Here is a 17,096-nt window from a genome sequence, read left to right as displayed (position 1 = left end):
GTAGAAGTGTTCCCTTTTCCCCACATCCTCTTCAGCATGTTGTTTTTGAGTTATTGATGATGGCCATCCTGACTGGAGTTAGGTGGCATCTCAGTGTGGTTTTAATTTGCATTTCTTTGGTGACTAGTGAGGCTGAGTAATTTTTCATGTATCTGTTGGCTGCTCCTATGTCTTCTTTTGAGAAGTGTCTAATCATATCTTTTGCCCACTTTGTAAGGGGGCTGTTTTTTTTCTTTTCGGCACGTTTAAGTTCCTTGTCGATCCTAAAGTTAGACCATTGTCAGATATACAGTCAGCAAATATCTTTTCCCAGTCTGTGGGCTGTCTTTCTGCTCTCTCAGTGGTTTCTTTGGCTTTGCAAAAGCTTGTCAGTTTGATGAGGTCCCACTTGTCTATCTTATCTCTTATGGCATGGGCCCTTGGGTTTTTGATCAGGAATTGACAACCAGATTCTTAAAAGGGAATTTGTTAGTAAGCTATAGTACAACCAAACAATGGATTTTAGCACCACTAAAAACAGGACTGTGGACCTTACAGTGATTAAGATAGCTACCATCAAAACAAAACAAGCGTTGGTAAGAATGTCGACAAATTGGAACTCTTGTGCACTGTTGGTGGGAATATAAAACGGTGCAGTTACTACGGGAAAAAAATTATAGCAGTTCCTAAAAAAATTAAAAGTAGAATTACCATGTGATCCAGCAATTCCACTTCTGGATATATACCTAAAAGAACTGAAAGCAGGGTCTCAAGAAGATATCTGTACACCTATGTTCATAGCAGCACTAGTCGTTAATAGCCAAGAGGTAGAAGCAGCCCAAGTATCCACTGACAGATGGAACTGAATTCACATTCTGTTGCCCAACTGAAGTGCAATGGCACAGGCATGGCTCACTACAGCCTGGACTTGCTGGGCTCAGGAGATCTTTCTGCTTCAGCCTCCTGAGTAACTGGGACTACAAGCGTGGGCTTCCATGCCCAGCTGATTTTTTTTTTTTAGAGAGACAAGGTCTCCTACATTGCCCTGACTGGTCTCGAATTCCTGAGCTCAAGCAATCTTCCCACCTCAGTCTCCCAAAGTGTCAGACACCATTTTTAAAAAAAAAATTTCCATCCATGGTTGAATCCACAGATGTGGAACTCATGCATGCAGAGGACTGACTGTATAGTAAGAGCTATTAGTAAACTATAAAAGCACAGTTTAATATAAATTTTACTATAAGAGTATAGTTTATTTTAAAGCTTCAGCCTTCACCATGAATCTTTTCTAATGACTATAGCCCAGAGAACTAGCCTTCCTTTGAACTTGGAGTGCCTGTTTACAGCAGTCTATAAACTTTTTTGATCATGTACCCCAATAGTTTAAAAATATTTAAGCAAACACCACATAGGACACCCCTGTATTAATACATTATGTTCAATATAAAACTACACTAACTGGAAACTTTTAAAAGATAAGATAGAGAAAAGATTTTTTAAAATAATCTTTATTTTGTTAATCGTATAAAAAATGTTTTTACTCTTAATAATTTTAACTGATAATGTGACTCACTATGCCTTATTATCATTAAAATCTTGATTTCTGATGGGGCACAGTGGCTCATGCCTGTAATCCCAGCACTTTGGGAAGCCAAGGAGAGAAGACTGCTTGAGTCCAAGAGCTCAAGACAAGCCTGGGCAACACAGTGAGACCTCGTCTCTACCAAAAATTAAAAACTTAGCCAGGCATGGTGGCATGTGCTACCAGGAATGCTGAAGTGGAAGGATTGCCTAAGTTCACAAGGTCAAGTGTGCGGTGAGCCATGATCATGCTACTGCATACCAGCCTGGGCAACAGAGTAAGACCTCAACTCAAAAAAATAAAATAAAATTTTGATTTAACACTACATAAAATGGTGATTCAAAGATTTGGTTCTAACTTCACTTTATTTTAATACCTGGTTTTAATCCCTGTTTTAGATAAAAATAGATCTCACAAGTAAGTATATATGGAACCAAATGGAAGAAATATATCACTGCATCACTTCTTACACTTTCTAAGCCCACTATATAAAGCTTTTTTAAGTAGGTTAAAATTTTTCATTTCTGGATTTTTAAAGAGTTCATCATTTCAGTAACAAAAATCACATATTGATTAAGTATTTCCAAACATCCATTTTCAAAATATATTTACCATAGCATGAGTGTCTACAGATAATCAACTATTTTCTCATTGTTTAAAAAAAAAAAAAACCAACTCTGAAGGAACAGATTGTGTTTTTAAAAACTGTTTAATTAAATATTATTGTCAGTCACATGCCATCTCTGCAAAGATCAGCAAATCTGAAAACTTTTTTCTTTTTATTAAAAAAAACAACTAAGCCAAGACCAGTGGCTCACACCTATAACCCCAGTGCTTTGGAGACAAAGGTAGGAGGAGGATCACTTGAACCAAGCAAGACCCCACCTCAACTTAAAAAAAAAAAATTTTTTTTAATTGGCTGGGCATGTCCCAGCTACTTAGGAAACTAAGGCAGGAGGATCACTTGAGCTTAGGAGTTCAAGGCTACAGTGAGCCATGGTCGTGCCACTGCATTCCAGACTGAGTGACAGAGCATGACTCTGTCTCCCAAAAACCAAAATAAAATAAACAACAGCCACATGCTTTTCTTATGGCAATTCAAGAGCTTATATTAGGAGGAGAAGGGCAGCCCATTCCTGCCTTTTGTCATTTACTTATGCTTCCATTATTAGCATTATCTTTCTCCCAAGATTTCTCTGCAGGAATCATTTGAGGTTAATTGGCATTTTGTAAAAGTCAGTTTAGTTAAAACTAGATAACATAATGTATAAACCCACTTAAGTACTCGTGTAAAATATATTTATTTTTTTGTAAATAGAGACCCGGTCTATGTTGCACAGGCTTATCTCAAACTCCTGGCCCTAAGTGATCCTCCCACCTCGGCCTCCCAAAGCACTGGGGTTGCAGGGATGAGTCACCACACCTGGCCGTAAGTGGACAGATACTACTATTAATCCCTTCATGCTTATTCACTTATATGAATGTGACCATCTGGCATATGGACTAACAGTGCTAGGAATCAATCCTTATAACAAACATGAGTAAAAGTTAACTTCTTTTTTCTTTAAATAAAGAAGAAATATTCCTTAACTGGGAGGTACCTTAAGAAAACTTAGGACTTTATCCAGAAGACTATGATGAGTCACTATAGACTCTAAGATACTGGTGTTGGATATATTCCTCTGGGAGAGGATTAGTAAGAGGAGGGCCATAGATTTATATACACTTAAAATAATCTAAAAACCTAAATCCAAAACATATTTTCTTGTTTGTATATTACTTAACTTCCTGAAATTTGATTCTACATCTCTGCCTTTCTTATAATACAACATACTGGTTAAGAGTACTGGCCATGCAGTGAATTCTATCTCTTATCATTAGTTACATAACTTTGACAGCTTTCTTGCATTCCTAAGTCTCAGTTTCTTCATTTGTAAAATTAGACAGCAACAGTATCTTCCTCATAGGAATGTTGTAATATTTAAATGAAATAATTTATGTAAGCTCATGGCACAATACTTGGTATTTAGTAGTCATTCAATAAATAACTGCAACTATTATTATTATTATTATAAACATTTTACTTTTAAAATGGTCAGTAAGAATTAACATTTAGACTGTGTCATACAAAATTTTAAAATAAATGTAAACTTTAGGATCCTAAGCCTCTTCTTTTGGTATCATTTTCTTTGCTTGAGCACTCCTCAGGAGTGAGGAAGAAAGGAGAAAGGAGGAAACAAACCACTATAGGTATATACATATAATACTATCCAAAAAGTAGCTAAAGCACAGAAAAGTAATTCTTATTGCCATGCCAGCAAGGGGTGGGGGCGGGAAGGGGAATACTGGAAAGTGATGATGAAGCTAGAAATATGGCAGCCCAGAACAGAAGCAATTTTGATGACAAAAACTGACTGTGGGAGAGAAGGATGAAGAGGTGGTAGAGGAGAGACTAGAAATAATGCTTTGGAAGACATCTGAGTAAAGGTCAAAGTTGAATCCATGGGAGTGGAATAGATGAGATAAAAATTACAATCTCAGCCGGGCGTGGTAGTTCAACACCTGGAATTCTAGCACTTCGGGAGGCAGAGGCAAGAGAATTGCCTGAGCCCATGGGTTCTAGACCAGTCTGGGCACTTTGGCGAGATCTCGTCTCTACGATAAATCAAATAATTAGCCAGGCGTGGTGGCACACGCCTGTAGTTCCAGCTGCTTGGAAAGCTGAAGCTGAAGAATCACCTGAGCCCAGCAGGTAGAGGCTTTGGTGGCCATGAGCGTGCTACTGCACTCTAGCCTGGGCGACAGAATGAGATTCCAACTAAAAAAAAAAAAAAGGCTCAACTTTCTACCTAATACATGAGTCCTTTCTATAAGGGGTCTTTCTACCTCCACTTGAAAACCTCAATAATGAAGAATTAACTACTTTGGCCGGGCTCGGTGGCTCAGCCTGTAATCCCGCGCCTTTGGGAGGCTAAGGTGAGTGGACTGCCTGAGTCCGCAGGTTCGAGACCCGCCTGGGCAGGCGAGACCTCATCTCTAAAATAAATCAAAAAATGAGCCAGGCGTGGTAGCGCGCTTGTAGTTCCAGCTACTTGGAAGGCTGAGGCAGAAGGATCGCCGGAGCCCAGCAGGTCGAGGCTGCAGTGGCCGGGAGCGGCCACTGCACTCCAGTCTGGGTGACAGAGTGAGACTCCAACTCAAATAAATAAATAAATAAACTACTTCGAAAGCAGATTACTACTGTAAAACAACTACAATTGCTTAGGGAAAAAGTAATTTGTAATACTAAACAGAATCATGCCTTCCTGAATGTTCCATCATTGCCCCTAGTTCAATTACATTACAGGGATGATAGAGTAGATAGATAACTGTAGTCACAAAAAAGTTATATAACAGAGAAAGTACAAGAAAACAAGAGGGCTAATGAAATCTCTGAGCAAGGAGTGGGACAAATACACTTAGAGGAAAGGAAGAAAGCAATCAGAAATACCATTCTTATGGAAGCCAAGGGAGAAGTGTCAAGGAGGAAAGAAGACTCTAAGGAAAAGTAAGTAGGGTCAACCTGCTGCAAAGAGGCCAGGGAGGTTACTAAATTCAGAAAGGACACTGGATTAGAACAGTTTCAGGATAGTGGTTAAGTTCAAACCACTGAGCTTAAGAAGTGATGAAGATTAATAAGAGCAATAATATCAACATCTCTTTCGTGATTAAAAAAAAAAAGACTGAGTTGAACAAGAATTTTTTTAGGTTACAAGAGACCTGAGCATATCTGTAGGCAAAGAACAAGAAACCAATTGAAGGGTGAGATCAAAGAGGAACAAGAAAAAGAGGTGAAGGGAGATTTATAGAGTTAAATACACACAGAAATGGGGTGGGATGGGATAGGGAGAGAGAAGTCAAAAAGAGAAAGAAATAATATCAAGCCCAGAGACTATGGGGCACCTTAGGTTTATGTCACATCTTGAGAAAGACAGGACTTGGTCAGGTAACAGGGAGAAAATGAACAAGCTGACCTAGAAAGTTGCCTCACATCCTACTCCCGTGCCCAATGTGTGTGGGGTCGGGGGGAGCACTTGGGCAAACCTGGATTGCCTCACTCCCACACTAGTCCTGAAGGTTCTCTGAAATCCTAGATGAAGAGTGCAGTGAAAATAAGTTATCAATGAAAAAAGGCAAGATGGCAGGGAAGGAAGTAATGGAAAGACAGTAAGAAAAATAATTACACTAATATTTGACTAAATATAATACAGTTCATAATTGCTTGCTTTCACTTAGATTATTATGTTCATCTTCAAAATAACCTAGTAAGAAAAATATTTCTGAATGAGTTGGCGCATTAACCAATGATTCCCATTATATGGATGAAGAAACAGGCTCAAGAGTAACTTGATTTCAGAACATTTAGCCAGTTTATTGTGAAGATGGGATTTGAATTCAGATTTTCTGATTCTAAATTCTATACCTCTGTCTCTCTCTGCACAAATTTAAAAAAAAAAAGAAACGCAATTATTTCATTACTGCCCTCCAACCATTTGAGAAATCCAGTGCTTTCCTCTTCTTTTTTCTCCTTATCAGGTCAATTACTGAACTAGCAACAATTATTACTCTCATAACTAATTCTTACTTATGCCCATTTTCTATTAAATGTTAGAAATAATTAATATCTAATTGCAATAAGAATTTTAATAAGACTAGGACTACTAGAAAACTATTCCTCTAGGAAAAAGATTCTATACAATTTCATCAGTGTAATTTATTTTTCTTAGCAAAGGAAATAATACTTCAGCTGCAGTGTGGGATAAATATGCTACTATGAGCCATCATTTTAGCACTTTCAACAGAAAACGTGCTCTGAATTCCAATTAACTGACATATAAATGAACTTTTAAAATATGTCTATTTGTAATCTGAGAAGATGTGAATAAAGCGGGAATTCTTTTTTTACACTAGAGCTGGACAGAGATTTTTGGTATAATTTTGTATTTAAATTTTTAAAAGTCAATACTGCTATTTTTAATAGCAAACTTAATTTCTCCAAATTTAGAAGTAATAATATATGCAAAAAAATTTAAACAACCATACTATAATGTCTCACCAAATATCAGTTGGATAGAAATCAGGAGATTTCTTTTTTCTGGCCATAGTATAAATAAAAACTCTGCCCATCTCCTTTCTCCACCACTTTTTCTTGTTTATCTTTAATCTCACTCTTTAGTTTCTTGCTGTTTGCCTACAAAATAACTCATATATTTCAGATTCTAAGAAGTACTTTCTACAACACTTTTGGAATTTTAAGAGCCAGTTTCTGGTAAATGGCCCAGGTAAGCTTTTTTCACATGACCTAGACACAAATAACAATATACTTCTACACTATTTAAGATTTATTACTGGCCGGGCTTGGTAGCTCAGCCTGTAATCCCAGTACTTTGGGAAGCCAAGGCACACGGACTGCTTGAGCCCGCGGGTTTGAGACCAGCCCGAGCAACTTGGCAAGACCTTGACTCAACAGTAAATTTTAAAAACATTAGCTGGGGGTAACCCCTTCGGGTCCCCTCCCACTGTGGGAGCTTTTCTGTCCTCTCAAGAACTCCTGCTTTCTCAAAAAAAAAAAAAAAAATTAGCCAGGTGTGGTAGCCTGTGCCTGTAGTTCCCGCTACTTGGAAGGCTGAGGCGGAAGGATCGCCTGAGCCCAGCAGCTGATGCTGCAATGGCCGTGAGCATGCTACTGCACTCAAGCCTGGGTGACAGAGTGAAACTCCGACTCAAAAAATATATATATATATCACTTGACAAAATCTAGTTCAATCATAATTTTAAAGTACTTAAATTTTTAAAAATTGTTTATCACTTATATTATTGCTCACAACAATCTCAATAATGAAACTAAAACGTAAAGGTACTTTCAAGAAATACTAACACTGTGGCTCTCATATAACTAAATATTTGTATACTCATTTTGTACACTAAAGGAATATAAAAGAAGCTAAAGGAGCCCAGAAAATAAGAACAAAGTTATAGTAATCTAATTTGCTTTTTCCTAACATCCCCAACTGACATTTATGAGACTCTGTGCCTTGCAAGAAACTGAATGCATGTGTTTCCTGAAGTTGGTTAATTACCTTTGGTTTAGTGACAATAAGGAACAAGAAGAGATAATGTTAGCTAGAAGGATAAAACGGTAACTATCCATAATATTTGATTTAATTTTTTTTTTATTGACATCTCACTCTGTTGCCCAGGCTGGAGTACAGTGGCACACTCATGGCTACCGCAGCCTTGACCTGCTGGGCTCAGGTGATGCTTCCGCCTCAGTCTTCCAAGTAGTTATAACTACAGGCATGCGCCACCATGCCTGACTGATTTTTTTGATTTATTATAGAGATGAGGTCTCGTGAAGTTACCCAGGCTGGTCGTGAATCCATGAGTTCAGGCAATCCTCTCACCTTGGCGTCCCAAAGCAATGGGATTATAGGCGTGAGCCACAGTGCCTGGCCAGATTTAAATATTTTAAATAGCTTACAAAACAAGTGATATTTCATATGACATCCTTGTGAGAAATACAAATCATACTTATCCTCATAAGATGATATTTACTAATTTTTTTTTTTGAGACAGGTTTCACTTTGTTGTTCTGGCTGAAGTACAATGGCAAGATCACCACTCACCATAGCCTTGAACTCCGGGGCTCAAGCTAGAACCTCCCACCTCAGCATCCTGAACAGCCAGGACTTCATGATCTCGCTTTGTGGCCAGGCTGGTCTCGAACTCCTAGGCTCAAGCAATCCTTCCACCTCAGCCTCCCCAAAGTGCTGGGATTATAGGAGTGAACCACCACGCCCGGTCAAATATATAATTTTTAAGTCTAGATATTATTCAAAATAAAAGTAATGTCTTTTTTTCCCAGCATTCACCAAAGACAATATTATAGCAACCACTGAAATTAATTAAAGGTCACAGACCTGGAATCTGTATGAAACTATACTGAGATGAAATCTTTGCCTAAACCGGGCTCGGTGGCTCAGCCTGTAATCCCGCGCCTTTGGGAGGCTGAGGTGAGTGGATTGCCTGAGCCCGCGGGTTGGAGACCCACCTGGCCAGCGCGACCTCATCTTTCCAATAAATCAAAAAATCAGCCGGGCGTGGTAGCGCGCGCCTGTAATTCCGGTTATTCAGAAGGCTGAGGCGGAGGGATCGCCAGAGCCCAGCAGGCGAGGCTGCGGTGGCCGGGAGCGGCCACTGCACTCCAGTCTGGGCGACTGAGTGAGACTCCGACTCAAAAAAAAAAAAAAAAAAAAAAAAAAATCTTTGTCTAAGTTTGTAAAAACTTCAACAAAAAACAAAAATACCTTGGATGCTTAATTTTACCCCTTTGGGCCACTGATAGAAACATATTACTGGTGAAATTTGTATCAATTAGAGTGAACCAGATTAGACACTGGTATTCTGTTCTTAGTGTCTCAAAGATTAGGCAGCAAATCCTAAAATGACCCATTCAAAATTATTGGAGACAAAAGACATCTCAAATATGTAAGTTATTAGACCACTAAAATGCCTACAAAAAATACATTTAAGAAAAATCTATATAATCCACTCTACTTTGAAAGTATTAGCTAGAAGAATTCACATATTAACATATTCTTAAGAAGAACAAAAATGTCATTTGGATTTACTACTGTTTTGGGTTATCCCTGCTTTGCTTTTTTCCAGAGGAGAAATAATAATCTAGTGTTAACAATACATTTTTGTTAGAAAAAAAATATTTTATATCTAGGTCCCTAAAAGGCAAGGCATTCAAATAATCTAAACAAGTGCTCAATAAATGTTAAGTAACATCAAAAATGATGCTTTCAACGAATTTTCATTTTAGGGAAAATAAAGCAAAATAACTAAGAAACTCATCTGCACTGAGTCAGCAAATGGTTCAAGAATGAATATACTACATTTTAGCGTAAGGAAAAAGTAAATACTACTGAAACCTCAAATAAACAATAAATTAGTATTCTAACTAATCACTGCTTGGCATTACCTCTATACCCCTCTCCACCAGTTGGGTCTCTTAGCCCCCTTCTGTTTTGCTAGCTTCTCGACTTAGCCTACATCCCCCTACTTCAACGGTCTTCCTTGCATCTTCAGTCCTCTCCTTCCTCATCCATTGTCAATAAAATCTGCCTTTGCTTTATTACTGGCTGCAGAGCACCGCAAGAAAAAAAAACCAGTAAAATGTGCTGATTACAAATTTATGAGTTTCAATCTCAGATGAGTCCCTGATGCTGCTCAGCAATCCTTTTCCTTATTTATCTTGAAACACATTTTCTTTTCCATTCCCTACAATATCTGTAACATTTTCATCACTCTCCTAAAGTCCCCTAGCCTACCTCCATCAGTCCTATATTCAAAAACTGTTTAAAAACAAAACAAAAAAGTCCTTAGATATTATTTTTTATCTCCATTTACAAATATACTCATTTACAAATATAATTCTCATCTATACACAACTCCTAACTTTCTGAGACAGAATACAGGTGTCTACTCTCTTCCAGAGTTAATTCCTCTACCAGCTGTTCTTGATTTCACGTATTCCTACCTCATGAGACCTTATTCTATTAATTAGCCCATCAAAAAGAAAATGTTTATGGTGGTCTTGCCAGAAATGTCTGGCCCGAATCTAATCATAAGGAAATAGGCCAACTCAGAATGTGGAACATATTCCAGGACAAATGGCCTCTACTTTTCAAAGGATAAACTTAAATAAGAGAAGGAGACAGTGGAATTAGTCCTGATCGGGAGAGACTTAAAGAGAGACATACCAGGCAAATACAATGCACAAACCTTGATTCAATCTTGCATTTGAGGGAGAAAAAAGTTATAAACATTTTTAGGCCAATTTAAGTATGGACTATATGTTTGAATAATGTTATTGAGTAAATGCTGATATTCTTAAGTGTCACAATTGTATCATGGCTGTATAGGAGAATGTCCCTATAATTGGGAGATACATGCCTAGGTATTTAGGGATAAAGCATCATGATATCTACATTTTTCAGATTTGGCCAAAGGGTGTGTATATGTGTGTAGGTGATCACGCTATTCTTCCACATTGTCTGTGGATTTAAAAATCTTCCAAATAAATAAATGTCAACAAAGGCTTACAAGAACTAAAGAACAGATAGATATGAGTCAGACAAATGGAGCAGAGGGAAGGGAGTAATAAGGAGAAATACTCCAGGAACAGCATGTGCAAAGGTTAGAAGGAAAGAGAGAGTTTATTGCCAGAAACCACAAATAATTCAATATGCCTGAGAAAAGTATATACTTGGGGGTTGGGGGAAATTGTGGAGAGTCATTAAGTCTAGAGAGGTAAGTTGGAAAAAGAACTCAAAGGAATTTATAAATCTGTTAAAGGAATATGGAATGTGAATTTGAGGATGAAATCATGAGGATGAAAAAAAGTCAGAAATAATGTCAGCAGAGGAATTATATAATCAGACTTACCCTAAGGGTAAAGAAAGATCACTGGCTGTAGCACAGACAACACACTGAATAGAAAGACCAGATAGAAAACTTGCAATTATCTAGGTGAGAGATGACAGCAAACCTGAACTCAGATAATGGTAGAGGAGGTGAAGAAAACTAAACAGATTCCAGATCTTTCTCAAGGCCTAACCTCTTTTCAGTGTCCCATACCCAAAGTTATAACTCTCTACAGGGTATCTTCACCTACATGTTTCATAGATACCTAAAATTCAATATACCCAAAACTTAAGCTCATTATCTGCCATACTTACCCTCTTCTTCCACCTGCCAAAAATGTATTCCTTCTCTAGTTCTGTTAAATGGCAACACCATCTAAGTAGCTTCCCAAACTGGGAACCTGAGAACCAACTTGACTCTCACCTTCTACTTTACTCAAATTCTACACCAACTTAAACTGTCATGTGGATTTCACCTTCTTCAAATACATCACAAATCCATGCCTTGTTCTCTACTCCAATTGCCACTTATGTAGTTCAAGTCTTTATTTGAAGCTCATACTACTTACTGTGAAAGTTTCCTACCAAAGGTTCTTTCTTGGTCCTAATCTCACTCAACTTCCAAATAATCTTTTCTATAATTTAGATCTGAAGACGTCACTTTTCTTGAGAATTCTTTGATAGTATTAGCCAGGCACAGTGGTACACGCCTTTATTTAGTCTCGTACTAGGGAGGCTGAGACAGGAGGACCTGAGCTGAGCCCACGAGTTTGAAGCTGCAGTGAGCTATGCTACACTCCAGGAGGAGTGCCACAACACTCCAGCTTGGGTGACAGAGCAAGATTCTGTCCCTAAAACATAAGTATATATATTAAAATTCAAAAATAAAAGAATTATTTGATAGTGACATATATCAAGATATTAAGTCTATCAAGACTAAAAACTCTACAACATAGAACTGCTTCACAATCTGGCCCCAATCTGGCCCTCAGTTTAACAAAATTGCAAAAAGACATTAAAAATGACCACAGCATGACTTTCTTGACACAATTATTATGATTTCAAAATTTTACTTTATTTACTCTATAAGCAAAAAACACAAAATGCGATGCATCACCACAATATTTGCAAACACCCACTCATTGAAACTCCTTTTAGTCAAAAAATCAACTATGCAAATATAAAATTGTCCAAATCTATAGCATTTTTTGCCATAAAAACTTCTCCCCATTTTCAAAAATTCAATTTTTAAAAGTTTATTATAATTTTTAAAAATCTGCCAGTACTACCACATAACTTATCCTGAATACTGTCTCCAACTATTCTACCCTGAAGCTATCTCAGAAAAATCTTGCTTAATAGGTAGCCCTCTGTCTACCTCCACCCTTACTCTTATAAGATTGTAGAAAAAAAAAGGTGACCAGTTAACAAAATTACAAGAGATTACACTTTTTCCCCATTCATTTGATATATTTTGATTACTTCAACTCTAAATGCTACAGCATAACTGTGAACTGCTGTACGTACAGAAAAATTAAAGTTACTCTTTTTGCATAAAAAAGATGTTGAAAAATAATTTTTAAAAAAATCCAGAAAAAGAAAATATTTAACTAGAATAAGAAGAGATTTTACAAATGGCAAGTAGGTTTAAAACCCCTATTTCTTCAGTTAAATCCTCACATTAGAAAAACTCTTCAAATACAAAGGAAGGCATGCACAGCAAATGAAGACAAAAGGATTATTCCCAATAAGGGAATTAATCCAGATAACTATACCTTAATCTTGAAAAGACTAAAACTTTTAAAAGTAAGTCACTTCCCAAAAATGTAAATCTGAAATAAATTATATATTTTCATGTCTTCTCAAACAGTATATTTTGAAATCAAGGTAAGTTTTTCTTGGTAACTTAATTTCACCATTTTAATAATCAGCTATTATACTGTGCTATAATAGAGATACTCTCAGGTGCCACTGAAGGAAATCAGTTTGTCCGTTTATTAAGGAGCTTCCAATTATGGTGGTACACGTTCTTCTACTAGTTTGTTATCAATTTAGGGTATATATTTTTAGTATTTCTCTCCTTCCTAGAGAGGCTGTCAGCAATCACCGTTCTCTGCCTTGCTCTCTATATATTCCTGCCTTTGACAACCACTATATTCCTTTCTAACTGGATTCTTCTGAAGCAAGTAACTCTCACTATGTTAATAGTTGACATTGCATCTTAATATACATTACCGCATTTAATTCTTACAATAACTTTGTAACACAGGAACTATCACCATCCCTATTTTACAGATGAGAAAACTACACCTCAGAATGGCTGAGAAACTTATCTATAAGGTAATGGATGGAAAACAGAGAAAGTGATCTCAATTGTCAATTATCTTCTTTTATCACCAAATTAAGCTTGTTAAAAACATTAAATAAGTCAAAAGTGGGGCTTACAGGGAGGAAAGAGAAGAGATTTACGTATACACTTTGAATTTTTCTGGACATCTGCAACATACATTAATTAAAACAATTTATTTCTTTTTTGGCAGTTGAATCGAGAAAAAATCACCTTCTGGACGAATAAAATACTACAATGTTCTATTTACAATTTTGAAAACCTATGTAACAATAACCCACAATTCAAAATATAATAGTTCAAATTTGCAGCAAAATAAGGTTGTTATTTTCAGGAAAAAAAAAGTCTGTTTAGTAACAGACTTTAAAAAATCTGCATTATGTCATAAATACATTTCCTTTGACTTTCCCTCAACTCTTCCCCCTGCAAAAAAGTTGTTGGAGGATCTAAATTATTAAACTTGTCTGCCAAACAGTGCCCACTGAGAGTATTTTCCCACCTGGCAAGAGTCAAGAACATTAGATAAGGCCCTTAACAGAATCATATAAACCATAGGTTTGGAATGGGAACGACTAACATTTTCAACTCAATTACTCTTTCGGGGGGGAATGGAGTGCGGTGTGTCCTGTACATTGTAAGGTATTTAACAACATCTCTAGCTAAATGCCAATAGCAGCCCCTTTCAGTTGTGACAATCAAAAATGTCTCTAGACACTGCCAAATGTCCCTTGGAGAGCAAAACCATCCCTAGAGAACCATGGCTTTAGATGGGAGGATTCTGGATCTTTAGTACAAGAAGAGAGCTAAAGTATTTGAGATCCTTCTTTAGGTTAAAGCATTTTTAACATGGGCTTCACCCATGTGGATACTTAATCCACTTTTTTTGGGGGGATGTCAGTTCTTTTCCAGCTCTGCTAGCAAAATATCAAATACACATATACATGAGAATAGAAACAATTCTAACTTCCAAACTCCCATTTCTTTCTTTTCATGGCCATATTGTGTTTCTTGAGTCTCATATCCAAGAGATTCAAGCTTTTAACTCTTCAAATATCCACATCTGGTTCCTGTCAACTATTTGTGAGGCAAGTAGGAAATAAGCTGACAACCTTTAAGATCTTTTCCAACCCTTACATTTTAATAGTCAATTACAAAAACACCCTCCAACTTTTACTTATTGACTCCCAGCTGACCAAACCACCTCTTGAGATCACTAAAACCATTCGTGCTTTTTTTCTCCAACTTTCTATTTATGCTGAATACAACCAAGCAGTAAATCAGTTGTTTACAACATTGTTTTAAATACCGATGACCAGTTGCTTACTTCTTGACTCAAAGAAATTTAACATGTAAGTTGATTTTAAAAGAAAAACTTTTCAAAAAGGTATGGGCCAATACCATGTATATGAAAAGCCTACATTAGGCAAATATGTAGATAGAATGTAGATTAGTGATTGCCTAAAGCTGGGGTAGAATAGGTGAATGGGGCGTAACTGCCTATAGGTGCAAGGTGTTTTTGAGAGGAATGATGAAAATGTTCTAGAATTAAATGATAGTGATGGTTGTATAACTATGTAATTAAACTGAAAGTCACCAAATTGTACATTTTTAATGAGTATACTTTAGGGTATGTTAATTATATCTCAATAAGTAGTTTTTTAAAAGCTAACAGCAGTAAAAAGGAGTTTTACTTAACCCTTATTGATGGGAAAGGAGAGTGATTAAGAACAAATTCTGCAAAGTTTGCCATTTCATGAGCTATATAAGATTTTAATTTTGACATAAAAACGTAATTATCCAGAAATAAACATCAACTTTTCCAGAAAACATATGCAAATCTTTTCCTAGTAAACTTGGGATAATATTAAAAGTCATAATTTTTAAAACAATCAAAAACATTTCAAAAAGCTAGATGCTGTAGTAACGATACTACTACAAGAACAAAATATGAATAACCACAACAACAAAACATGGACAGTCTTTTTCAGTTTTGTTGTGATGCATTCTTTATTTTTAAAACCTATTATAACATTTTTGACTTCTTTCAAAAGTGATCCTCAAACTGTCTCTCAGACTAGTAGTGCAATCATACTGAAGTCGCCGGCACTTAATTTTAAACAAATCACAACAAAATTGCAAACATCTAATCCTTCAAACTACAACTACTAATTACACACATCAGTTATTTTTACCCAAACCTATCCTGAGCAATGATGTTCACTACAAACTATCAATATCTATTTCTAGGAAATAGATATTTCTGACTGCAATACAAATACATTCAAACAAATCCCATCATCCCATCTGTCCCATCATAACTGCTCAGAAATCATTTAGTCTCTCAAGGTACTTTTCCAATCAGAATTCCCCTTCAGATTTATAAAAATGAATGTCCATCAAAATCCGCAGTTTAAGTTATCGCAGTAACACATTTCTCAGGATACTACAAGTAATTTATCATGATGTCACTTGTCTTGTAAGCCTTTACTATGCCCTGGTTTTGCAAATCAGAAATAGGGCCAATTAAAAACAAAAACACTCAAAACAATTCTTCGAAAGTAAGAGATCAATAAGGACCCCAAAATAAAGCTGGTTAAAAAGGAATTCTTTTAAAAATTGTTTGCAATCCCGGTCAGCCAAAATTCTAAAAATATCCTCCTGAAGTCAGCACACGAACAGACCAAGTGGCTAATTACAACTGGCAGGCAAAAGTTCCCAAGTCAACGACAGGAGGGCAGGGATGGCCTGCCTTTCTATCTATGCAGCAATGGGGGAAGCAGAACTGAAGAACATTAATTATTGAACAAATTCTTGCGAGCTAAACCACCGAATTGCAAAACACCGAGTAGTTCTTTGGATTTGCCTTCCCCGGAAAAAAAAAAAATGTATTTTTAAAAAATGTTTTTAATTACTCCAGTAGGATCCAAAGGGGCTAAGGGCCCGGCTGTAAAAAGAAAGGGAAAGTTTAGGGGCAGCGTCTAAGGTGGGTGAGGGAAGTTCCAGAGCCGGATCCCGTAGAGTGGGGAGAAGGGGAACAGGAGCGAGAGGGGCGAAAGCGGCGTTTGTGGCCGCCGCCAGGAGCGGGGCTGCCAGCCCGGATCCCGGAGGGAGAGTGAAAAGGAAGAGGATGTGGCGGAGAAGAGAATGGAAGCTTCAGCGCCGGTCAGTTGCGACCGAAACTCCGTCCGCTCCGGGCTCAGGGGGTGGGGTCTCAGTCCTCTCTCCGCTGTAGGTCGGGGTGAGGGTGGGCCGCGACGCGCTGGGGGCCGAGGGGGCCGGCCCCACACCTACCTGCGGGTCCCGGGCAGCCGCCCAGAGCGAGGCCTAGTGCATCGCCGCCGCCTCCAGCGCTCCACGTCGCACCGAGGCTGCTGCTCCGCGGCCACCGCCTCCCGGCGCCCGGAGCCCGGCCGCGCCGGAGCCCGGCTTCCCGCCCCTGCCCCGCGCCGGCGGGCCGGTCGGCCCAGGGAGCACAGGGCCGCGCTCTCGAGCCCAGCTCCGCTCCGGGGTGAGAGGCGGCAGCGACGGCTCCCTCACGTCTCTCCCGGGTGTCCTGTCAGCCAGCAGTTTCCCCCGGGTCCGCAGCGCCGCCTCCGCCGCTGCTGCCACCGCCTCTCCCACATCCCCGGCCTCCAGGGGAGCCGCCGCCGCCGCGCCGCGCCACGACCACTGCCTCTAGCGCTTCTGCCCCCTGCTCCACTGCTTCCCCTCACCCCGC

General features: G+C 38.3%; 1 protein-coding gene across 1 annotated transcript in view; it reads right to left on the bottom strand.

Annotated features, from left to right (window-relative positions):
- VPS54 (VPS54, GARP complex subunit) overlaps positions 1-17,096 on the bottom strand; it is a gene marked incomplete at its 3' end in the record, with an annotated part of 99,035 nt that extends 81,939 nt beyond the window's left edge. Inside the window, exon 1 of the mRNA XM_008051883.2 lies at positions 16,670-17,096. The remainder of the gene's footprint in view (positions 1-16,669) is intronic.

Source organism: Carlito syrichta, unplaced genomic scaffold (assembly GCF_000164805.1).
Source record: "Carlito syrichta isolate Samal-C Ts95f unplaced genomic scaffold, Tarsius_syrichta-2.0.1 Scaffold241276, whole genome shotgun sequence".
In the NCBI taxonomy this organism is placed as follows: domain Eukaryota; kingdom Metazoa; phylum Chordata; class Mammalia; order Primates; family Tarsiidae; genus Carlito; species Carlito syrichta.
The sequence above is the reverse complement of the archived record's forward strand: the minus strand, read 5'-3'. Positions and strand labels throughout refer to the sequence as shown.